The following is a 12,401-nucleotide window of genomic DNA, read 5'->3' as shown; positions in this document are numbered from 1 at the left end:
TCTAATTGGTAGGGTGAAGCGACTGCCCATTTTCATTAACCAACTTCTTGTGATATGTTGCTCCTGATAAGACCTTTCAACATTTTTGAAATGGAGGAATATTTTGTGCATGTAAATTCGATTCTGAATTAGGATCCTGCCAAATTGGATACATTTTTATTAAAATTGACATGATTAAAAAAAATCAATTAGATAATCGAAATATAAATAAAATTTGAACTTACTAGAGATGGAAAGGGAAAACTTCGTGAAGGACTTTGATCAACAATATGGAATGAGCTAAAATTTGAAGAATTGACCATTTGATATTATGATATTTTGTCCTTGCATTTGAGAAAAATTAAAAATAAAATTTTGTGTACATATCTAAAATTAATTTTGAGAACCATATAACCACAATCTGAATTTCAATAGAGTTTTTAAACCATTTTTCAAGAATAAGAAAACTTTAAGTGGAAATTGTATACTATGAACTACTATAACTCATGTGGATGCATCTTAAAGGATAATTTGAGATGAATATGCCATTTTATGTGAAAATAAAATTCAGATAACTTTTAAACCCTACATGTTCTCTTATCAAGACTAATTGCAAAGATGTGTTTAAATAATAACCACACTGGTTTCCGACATTTCAAAAATAAAAAAACATTCTATCATATCGGTGCTCTTGTAAAAAATAACAATGATGCATATAAATAAAAACAACACTGATCCGCACATGTTTTTGAGATTTTGAAAATAAAAACGAATTCTACCATGTCGATGCTCTTATAATAATTACAACATCGATGCATTTAAATACAAACCACGCCATTGTGCTAAAATATTAACCACACCATTTTGGGATTTCGAAAAAAAAAAATAAAAAAAATTATATCATGTTGGTTTGTGTAGAAAAGCTGGTGCCTCGACAATTTTGATGTGATTTAGTTGTAAATGAACCAGTTACCTTTACTATCGAAAACACCGATTTTCATATTAAGTGAAAAAAACAAGTGTTTTTTTTAATTAAAAAATAAGTGGCAATTGATTTTTTGAAATCTAATTTCAAAAGTCTTTTAAATAGTAAAAAAAATTCACTATTTCATTATTTTTCCCATAATTTCAAGGGAGTGATTTGCAAGAGAGACATACCACGAGCACTATGCAGTAGCATAATACTTTGGAGTAGCAAAATTATTCAAAAAATCAGAAACTGAAAGGTTATATGGTGATTCACTCAAAACCCTGCATAGTAAAATTTTTAAATTTTATTGTTGATTTTACTAACAAATTTTTGTACAATTTATGTTAGGGTTTAATCAAAAGAGAGATCATTTGCAAAAGAGACATACTTGGAGCACTGTGGAGAAGTATAATATTTTGGAACCATAGAAAGATCATAATTTGAAAGGTATGGTGATTCACTAAAAACCCTGCATAGCAAAATTTTTAAGTTTTACTCTTGATTTTACTTTTAAGAACTTTTACAATTTTTGTTAGATTTATTCAAAATTCAGAAAAAAATAATAATTAAAAAACCTGCATAATAAAAAATTCATTGTTGATTTTACCAGTAAATTTTTTACGATCTCTATTCCTATTCAGATTTAATTAAAATTCAGAAAAATAAATAAATTCAATCCTTACCTTAAACCCTTGCTTCTTCTTGCTTATGTGACTGCAAAATTTCACCTTAGGGTTTAACTCCCTCTACCACTTCATAATTAGGGTTTTTCATTTTAGGCATTTTAGATTTAATGGGTTTGTGTACTTACTATATATAGGGCATTTGACATATAAAGTAGGGGGATCACTTATTGAATTAGATCCAAACCCTGTTGACCTTGTCCGTTTTTAAAAAAATGACATCTGTTTCACGGTGCAACCTGTGTAATATAACACACCAACGATGGCAGTGCTTCTATTGTTACATATCACATCGAATCCTATCCACCCTATCTAGTCTGTTTATCGGTGCGCCCAGTGTAATATAACACACCATATTGCCTCTGCCAAATACCACCATTAAGTGACTTGTATTTAATTTTTTATGTTTTTGTTTTTTACTGTGATGGCGATGCTTTTATAATTACAAATCACACCGTCATAATTTAAAATTATTTAAAAAAAATATTTTTTGTTGTCTGTGCTGAACAATTAAACGTCTAGTTTGTTTAGTAGATTAAACAGATCATGGTGTTTATTCAAATAGCTGCACCCATTACTAGAGTTTTTTTTGGATGAAAATGATTTGATTTATGTATGTAATATATTAAATGGCTTCTATATTGAATTGTACAGGTTTTATATTGATAAAAAATGTTTGAAAAGTTGTCAAGTAACAAAAACACTAATCAACTCAATGATAACACATCCAAAAAAGCAGAAAAGACAAGTTCTTTGTAAATTATTTACAAAATTAATATGTTTGAACTCTATGTAAGTTTACCTAATATGTATTGGTTAGTGTGTGTCATGAAGAGCCACAAAAGGAAGAAGATCGATAATATTATTTGTAATCAAAGAGCAGAAGAGCGTAAAAGTTTGATAGAAAAATAACAGAAGCATGAATCAGTTGAATGAAAAATATTATTCCATATGAGTGTTATTTTGTTTTTTGAATTTTCATTAATAATATACTTAAGAATATTAGATAACATGTTTCAAATAATCTGTTAATTCATATACGTTTAATGTTCTACAGGGAGAAACAACGAAATAAAAGATCAATGTCATTCTAAGAAAAAAAATTATAGAACATGTAAATGACGATGAATTGTTCCTTAACTCATCTGGAGTGGTGCTGGAAGTTAATGAAATGGGGATTTTTTTTTACAAAACTATGAGGGATATAGTGGAATGAACTTATAAACGTGCTTTCCACTTACAATACAAAAATCAAACCAATGATTCCAAGAACCAAATTATATCTAAACTACAAGAAACATTTCCAGAACAATGGTAAAGGAGACTTGTGAGACTTGCAATAGAAAAAACATACAAAAACAAAAAATAATAATTTAAAAAGTAATATTCCTAATTAAAATTATTTTCTATAATTATATGTATATATTGCTACAAACCATTCATTCATTAATATCAATTTTGTTATATTTAGTTTTCATATATCAATATAAAAATAATTCATTACTTTTTTTGGGAAGATTATGAAAATCCCAAAGGATCAACGAGCTGATATGCAAAACATGTAAGTAGGAATGTCCAAAAAAGTGTACAAGGAGATGGTAAAAGAAATGGACATAATTGCATCATAGGAGGATCCATCTCAACAACAATGTGCTTCAAATGTATGTAATCATGGTTGAGTTTGTACATATAAAAAATAATTTAGCATTAAATATTAATTTTCAAGTATTTTCTTGCATAAAAGGAAAAAAATATGGAAGTCATTCAACACATAAAACAAAATGACAAGGAAGAAAAGGGTTGATAACAAAGTTTGCGAGTAATTGTTAATATTTCCTTATAACAAGTTAAGGTTTCATTTTTTTATATTTTAAGTTGTTTTACAACAACGATCCTTGAATGTCTTCAAATAGACGCCAACATACAAACATGAGCCATTAGAAGAGTTGACTGAAATATCAAAAATTAATTGTGGAATTTATAAGTATCAATGTTGTTTTACTTCTCTGAGTTAATAATTAATAGAACAGAAAAATCACATATATTAAATCTCTGATTTCTAATGGGGTATAAAACTTGTGGGAAAAAAAAGTATGGAACTACACCAACAGAAGAGTTGTTGCAACAAGGCATGTGGTCTGGTTTTGAAACCATTTTTATAGTTCATGAGTCACTTCTTGCTATGGTACATTTTTATTCAATTTACATTGATGTATATTATTTATTTCAATTTTCATTATTATCACCAATGTAGATACACTCATTACACTTTATTTTTATGTTTTCATATGGAACATGATCAAGAAGACGAAAAAAATCGATGCAATCAACAAAACATTTGTCCAAATAACCCAAGTCGTGGAAGTAGCTCAAGCACTAACAACAGTTCCAATGAAGAATGATGATCTATTTGGATGTCAATGCAAGTTGTGTTTTTTGAAATAATTTTCTGTGAAAATCAAACATTTTATTTAATGTAATGGACATAGTGTCCCAATTGAAAGATAATGGGTTACCAATAACTATCCCATTTTGTATGACAAAGAGCCTCTTATTGATATATAATAAAATACATTTTAATTTATTATATTGTGTTATCCAATGTTGTTGTGAAATGTTACACCACTGATTAAATATATGGATGATTAATTATTATAATGAAGATATGTGAAATATGATGAGATAAAAAATTAATCCAAACATCATATACAAATGCATTAATCGAAATTTAATTTATATGAATAATGTTATAAGATATAGGTCAATTTTCGATGAATAACGGATTTAAAAAATCACAATAATTGCACTATCACAGGTCAATGTGTCTAAAAACGATAAAATCTCATTCAAAATAATGGTGTGTCTATAACATGAACATGCACCAATGCATTATTTTATCTAAAAGCACCATTACTTCAATATTTTTTTGCATGGTTGGTGCCTTTTCTGAAAAAGACAACACGGGGCGTTATATTCTTAAAGCACCAATGTTTGCATTTAACGCCCTAGTGCACTGTAATTAATAAAGCACTAGTGCTTTCATAGAACTAGAGTCTCGGTGCTACAAAATAATATATCCAGCCTTAGTGCATTATTCAAATTAATGGCATTGATTCTTTTGTATGCTTAGCGCCCTGGGGCTTTTATGTAAATCATATGCATCAGGACTACGGGTTTAAATTAAAGCACCAGGTCTGCAATATTTTTTTTCCTACCCTAGTGTCGTTCATGAAAAGAACGCCCTAGGGAGTTTTGTTATTGTATACACACTAGGGCAATATACATTTCAGGCACCGATGTTATTTGCATTCAACGACCCAAGGATTTTGGTTATGTATACAACACTGGTGCTTTTATTTATTTAGCGCACTGGTGCTATTGTTTCCATGAAGTGCACCACTAAAAAAACATCCGCTAAAACCTATGGTCGCCCAAATATTTTTAGTTGTGATAAAGTTTTGTTATCATCTCTGCTAAAACATCTATTGTCATGCACATATATTGTAGCAGAGTTTTTTTTGACAAATTTTGCTAATTTTATAACACTAAAAACCTTCGTTATAACCTCTACTAGAAGGCATTTTCCTTGTAGTGCTTTTTTTCATTTAACTAAACTCATGGGAAATTTGAACAATAATAAAATAACGAGTTATATAGGAACACTTTCCAAAATATCCAATAAATTAAAAAACTTCTCAATGTGGAAAATTGACTTCATTAACCTCTATGATCTCTTCCTCAAACAATGAATAATTAATGTCATTGAAGTCGGACCATGCATAAATAATGCATAAACAAGAATGTAGTAAAACATATATAAGTGGTATTCCTTCATGAAATGGATGGATTTCAAATACATTTGGTTTAATAAAATGATTCTTTAAAAATCCTTCAAAGATAATGGTTTAACCAAGTTGATTTGGTATAACAAGGCACCATTTTACCAAGTCACATCGCAAGCTAGAGGGGATGGTTTCAATTCATAAGATAACATATCCAATATTTTTTTGGGTCCATATTCACTTATGTATGCAAGTCATCAAGGACTCAAGGAAGATTATGGAAACCCCATCTTGAATTTATTCTTAAAGATGAAGGTTGACTTGTCCTTTAGCTTAAAAATGATAATACAAAGACATACCACAAGCTAGTTGTGCAAATGATGACCCATGAATTTAGGTTTACAAGGATTATCCATGCTTTGGCTTGTAGAAATTAATGTGTAGATTCAAAACTGCTCATGAAATTTACTAAATCACAAGACTTGAAGCTACTCGACTGATCTACGAAAGTTCATTCACCATATAGAACACAAATCATAGACATGCAAAATGAAACATTACACATGCACATAGATTTATCTACGGGAAAGCAACTGCTCAAAACCCCTTACTATCTATATTGCATTGATCAAACAATCTGGATGAATACAATATGCTTGCTCAAGCTTGAGCACATCCTGCACCTGTATCTTCTATCCTCTGCCTGACTGACTAAACCTAGCCAATTTTCAACCCCTCCAAGCTCCTAATTCCTTGCACAATTCCTGATAACCTCCTATTATTTAGTAAATTCCCCCTATTTTCTTGCGCAATTCCTTTGGGTTGATCACCTAACCAATACAATAACTATACACTCAATCTAGTAGATAATTAATTATACACTGCCTTGGAAACTCCATCTCAACTGGGTAACTCGAATTCTATGCATGCATGGGCTAATTTAGGTTGATTGATTAGTTATCTGGATGATCGCTGAGTGTGGTTGAAGTTCCACTTCCACAAGTTGACCTTCCATTAGTTCCTCCATTAGGTAGAACTAGTTTAACTGACCATAACTCAATTTGACCAAATTAAATTTCTACAACTGAAATTAACTTAACATAGGCTCCTAAAATTTAGGAACCCACTACACATAACTGAACTTCATGTCCCTAAATCGAATTAACTGAACTAGACTCCTATTTTTTAGGAATCAACTCAAGTAAACTGAACTTCAACTCATTAACTTTAATTGACTGTTCTTAATTGAGTGGCAAGAGCCATGCCACCTCAGGTAACTCCTAAAAGTTGTTTGTTGATGTTGAATTTCGAATTTCCTCAATTTGATTAAGGAAAAATCAAAATTGAGACTTTCTTGCTACATTTTCAACACTTTCTCTTAGCAAGAAATGGATTATCAACCACCCTTATCTTGCATCTGTGGAATGTACTGCATGCAACACCTCTCACTGTTGTTACTGCTACTGCAACATCCGCAACTGATAAGCATCCAAAACAAACTAAATAAATTGCCTCTGCAACTATTTACTGGGAAAATTGTGCTTTTGTTGGCTCTGCTACTGAGCCTCATGCTCTACTATCAACACTACTCTGCACTCCTCAGTATCTGAATGAAACTAATCCTCCTGCTACTGAATATTGTGGCCCCCCATAGAAACGTAATGATCCATGAGGATAATGTCTCAATGGACCCTGCCCAAATTTTTGTAACTCTGGTACTAAGGATATACATCATCCCACCTCACTCCTAGAGGTATATTTGCATATGCTCCCTCTTCCCACTTGGATTGAACTATCCCCTTACTGGAGGTCTTTTCTTTAGTGGATGTCTCCACACTTCCTCCTCTTTGCCTCTCCATTTGTGGATTATCCACAAATTCTTGAGGCTCCTTCTGGGGCTGCATGTTGAGAGGTCTAACATGCTCCCTCTCAACTACCATATCTCTAGTGTCTACCTTGCTTCTCAAGTATTTTCATGCATCTTGATACTTCGAAGTTTGTCCTTGAGTGCCAGCTTCCTGTGGTTACTACTATTCTCGAATAATTATGTCAATGCTTTCCAAATCGCGAACAAAGTTTCTTTTCCTTGGAGATTCAAGACAATATTATCATGTACTCCCTCCAATATTATTCTCCTCACCTTGGACACATATTTATTACACTTAGCGAGGTTCTGGGTATCAAAGCTTGAGGTTTTTCCACAACTGTATTGATGTATTCTAGTAACCCATTGTCATCCAATACTTCCTCCATGTGGTCCTTCCTTGCAACAAAATTTGAGGTGCCTTCCAAGGCATACTGTAGCCTTAGTCCATTAAAAGCCATTTTCTCAACTCTGAAGAAATCCCACTACACTGATCTTCAAATTCGAACCTCTGAGACCCAACTTCGAATTTCATGTTCTATTGTGAATTTTTCTTTGATACCATGTAGAAATTAATGTGTAGATTCAAATATGCTCATGAAATTTACTAAATTGCAAGACTTGAAGCTACTCTACTGATCTCTGGAAGTTCATTTACCATCTAGAACACAAATCATAGACATGAAAAAGGAAACACTACACATGCACAAAGATTTATATATGGGAAATCCACTGCTCAAAACCCCTTACTATCTATATTACATTGATCAAATATTCTGGATGAATAAAATATGCTTGCTCAAGCTTGAGCACATCCTGCACCTGTATCTTCTATCCTCTACCCGACTGACTAAACCTAGCCAATACTTAGCCAATTTTCAAGCCCTCCAAGCTCCTAATTCCTTGCACAATTCTTCAGGAAATAGGCTCCTATTATTTAAGAATTCCCCCTATTTTCTTGCATAATTCCTTTGGGTTGATCACCTAACCAATATAATAGTTATACTCTCAATCTAGTATACAATTAATTGTACACTGCCTTGGAAACTCCATCTCAACTGGGTAACTCAAATTCTCTGCATGCATGAGCTAATTTAGGCTGATTGATTAGTTATCTGGATGATCACTGAGTGTGGTTGAAGTTCCACTTCCACAACTTGACCTTCCACTAGTTCCTCCATCAATTAGAACTATTTTAACTGACCATAACTCAATTTAATTGAATTAAATTTCTACAAATGAAATTAACTCAACCTAGGCTCCTAAAATTTAGGAACCCACTGCACACAACTGAACTTCATGTCCCTAACTCGAATTAACTGAGCTAGACTCCTATTTTTAGGAATCAACTGAAGTAAACTGAACTTCAACTCATTACCTCAAATTGAGTGTTCTTAACTGAGCGACAAGAGCCATGTCACCTCATTTAACTCCTCAAAGTTGTATGCTAATGTGGAATTTCAAATTTCCTCAATTTGATTAAGGAAAAATCAAAATTGAGACTTTCTTGCTACATTTTCAACATGCCTCATTAAGTGAAGTCACATGCCATATGACACCCATAACATAAGAACACTTAAACCCACATCCAAACCATATTACATATATTCGACATTAAACAAGTATGAGGAATTTTGCGGCCTTATTCCATTGGATAAAATATGTAGGATGCTCAATTCAAACGTGTTGGTCACCTTGTTAAATGATAAGTGGCCCACAAAATATTCCATCTAGCTAAGGATTCATGGGATGAAGAGAGAAAGTGATCCTTAAAAAATATTTTTTTAACGTGCAATAATCTTCATAATGTAACCCCTTTCAATCCATATTCATTGGCCATGATGAGATACAAATGGCTTAAGTGAAGGTGAGAAATTATATAATTTGAAATTATATCCTTATCTTCATAATGGGTGAGCCATACTAGCTATGACCCACAACTCCTCCATTGTATTATCCCACCAACCTAGATCCATCTTTGCTAAGAGGGATCAAATCTCTTGAGGTGAAAACCTTTTTTCTGAGTGAAAAAATTGAGGAAAGGTTTGCAACATTAGATATTTAATCCCTCTTGGTGCTTGATAGATCTAGGGTTAAGATGGATCTAGGCTAGTTTTAGTCATGCGTGGTCACACACAATTTTTTGAATATATAATTATTCTGATAATTTTAACTATTCTAAATATATACAAGATTAATATTGTCATTTTAATTTTAAATGTACTCAGTTACCTTAGTTATCTGAGATGATAGAGATTGCTAATAACATGAATGATTAAAAATGATAAAATCTAATTTTTGAATGCAAAGTGAGAATGTAACAATGTTGAATGATAGAAAATGTGAATAATAAGAATATAGTCAATTACAAACGATCTTAATTGTGATCATTGTCAAACTATTTTCTTCTATTGTTCTTATTTTCACACTTGTTAGTTTTCCATATTTTGATATCGATCATATGAATAGGGCAGTTGAAATCGTAAGACCATTCAAATCTATAACTTGAGATATTGCAGTAAACATCATCCCATGTCTCTCTTGCTCTCCAATATTAATAGTATCTTTCTCCAATGTCAGTCATTATGACTTATGGAGCATTAAATCCCAAGTAAGTTTCAATAGTAGTTGCTATGAAATTTTACTTAAATTGCAGCAACTGGAATTTCCTATTATAACTAGTTAGCAGTTTATTAATATTATGATTAATACTTAATAAATCACATTGCAATTATTCATGAATGAATTTTGCAGAAGCTAAATAAAATGTCGGAATTGAGAAAATAGAAGCACACACAATAAAAATGACACCAATCTTTTTGGACTAATGTCCCCGAAAAAACCCTGAAGGGAAAATCGATGCAACAGATGAGGGTTTATTTTTATTATTATGCAACAAAAAAATACAAATACAATAATATGGATTCCTTATTGACAATCCTCCAACAAAATAATCTGATCAAAATATTTTTGAGAAAAATTATCTCACTCCACAACTGATCCCAGATTCGAAACATGCTCAATTTGGCTGCTCAAACTGCCTTTGTGTAGTTCTAGCGTAGGCTCTACTCGTAGTACCTATGGAACTTCCTAGAATCTATTGTTTGGCTTGGCTTTGCCTTTGGAAATGACTCGCTTGGCCTCCTAGAAATTTTCCTAGCCTCTAGCTCCTGAATTGATCTCATTTGAAGCTAAATCGAACTAACCCTCTAAAGCTTCTGCACTACCTCTGCGCAACCTCATTGAGAAAATAATGCAGCCTCCCTTCTGCTAGCTCTCTAGAACTAGAACTACACTAGAACTCTATTATTTCTCCCTCAATCACTATTTCTCTAGCTCAAACTCTCTCCTGCTAAATCTCTGCAACTGGATAGCTCGATCTGCCAAGGAACTCTCTCTCCCTCTCACTCGATGTGTCTTCTCCTCAACCCATCAACCTGCTATTATAATATCTCATTGGATCACTAAAATCCATGATTAAATTGTTATCAAAGACTAATATCATCTCAGTGTCGATCTGCATGAGTCTCTAGAGCTTTCTTGATCTTTCTCAATTAATTATTGTTAATTAATCACTTTTCCTAAGTTAGACTTTGGAAATATCTAATTATTGATCAATTAACTTAATTGAGTGGTCTCTTGGTGTTTTCTCCATAAACCTTTTTTGGTTTTGGATATCTGATGTTATTTATCCCCTCTAACATAAGTCAAGACTAAAACCCTTGTCCAATGATACCAAAAACTAACACTCTCTCTTAGCGAGGAAGGTTCTCTCTAGTCTTCTCTATACTATCATACTCACCATCCTGATGAATAATATGTAGTTTGTAGCTTGGGCCACCTCGGGCTATTGATGTATGAAAAATGTGACACAACTGGCTCTCATTATCCATTAACCACTACGCATACTTTGATTCATCTGCTAACTTTGTAGCTTAACCATTTAACATATGCATTGTTGATGACATTGCACTTTTCCACTCTTCACTATTGCCAACTCTACCTGCGTTGCAATGATCTCATGCTATTGTTGCTGTTGTAACTACTCCAACTGAGAATTGATGTACTATTCTTGCAACTGACTATAGAATTGTCTCTCTGAGTCTTTGACTGCACTAGTTCTTCTCTGTCTACTGAGTGACTGTCTGTGCTCATCTATCACTGTACCATTCTAGTATCTTACTGCACTAGTTATAAAACTACCCATAAAGATATGACTGTGCTTGTTGAACATCATGATCCATCTGCTACTGAAATATATGGGCCCTTGTAGAAAAGTTACTAATCCTCATGAGGAATCTATAGCAACTGGATCAGGTTGTTGCTCCTCATATGGATCTTGCCCATTCTGCAACTTTGAAGCATCATGCCCCTCCTCCATCTGAGGTATAATTGATACTAATGTGAACTCCTCCAACTTGGAGGTTAGCTCATTTATCTTCGCTGGAGTTTATTTCTGTTGCTCTCCCTTCTTGTGCTTCTTCTTTAGGCACTAGGTGTTGTAGGGACCAAATTCACCACACCTAAAGCACTTGATCTTCGATAGAACCTTCTTCCTCTTTTCTCCTCCCTTTGAGACTTGTCCCCAACTGGGACCTTTCTTCCCCTTCCATTTAGATGGAAGGGATACATTCTCCTCATCTTTCACAACCTTCAATCTTTTGATATTGTTGTTGCTAGTAGTAACCTTGACATGGGCAAGCATCATCTCTTCCTGGATGAAATCACTCCACAAGCGAATCCAACCTAGTAGTTGATCTTGTCTAGTGATTCCCTATATGAATGTTGCCTACTCCTTGGTGAAATACTTTAGAGCTATATGTACTAGATCACTATCAGAAGGTGTCTCTCCAACCGCTACAAGCTCATCTCATACATTTTGAATTCTGGTGAGATAAGGAGTCACACTCTCACCCTTCTGCATTTTTGTAGCCCTCAACTTCTCTTTGAGAAACATATTCCGGTTCTCGGAAGAAGCCTAAAAAAATATTTGTGATGGCATCCCAAATCTCTTTTGAAGTGTTCTTCCTGAGACATGTCGAAATATATGATCTCATACACTATTGAGGTCATCCTATTTTCTTTGGCCGCCCCTTTGTTATAGTTCTCTAGTTGTTGTTGTT

Source organism: Pinus tabuliformis, chromosome J (genome assembly GCF_031772625.1).
Source record: "Pinus tabuliformis cultivar Carrire ecotype Pingquan chromosome J, CPIR1, whole genome shotgun sequence".
In the NCBI taxonomy this organism is placed as follows: domain Eukaryota; kingdom Viridiplantae; phylum Streptophyta; class Pinopsida; order Pinales; family Pinaceae; genus Pinus; species Pinus tabuliformis.
Note: the sequence above shows the minus strand (reverse complement) of the source record.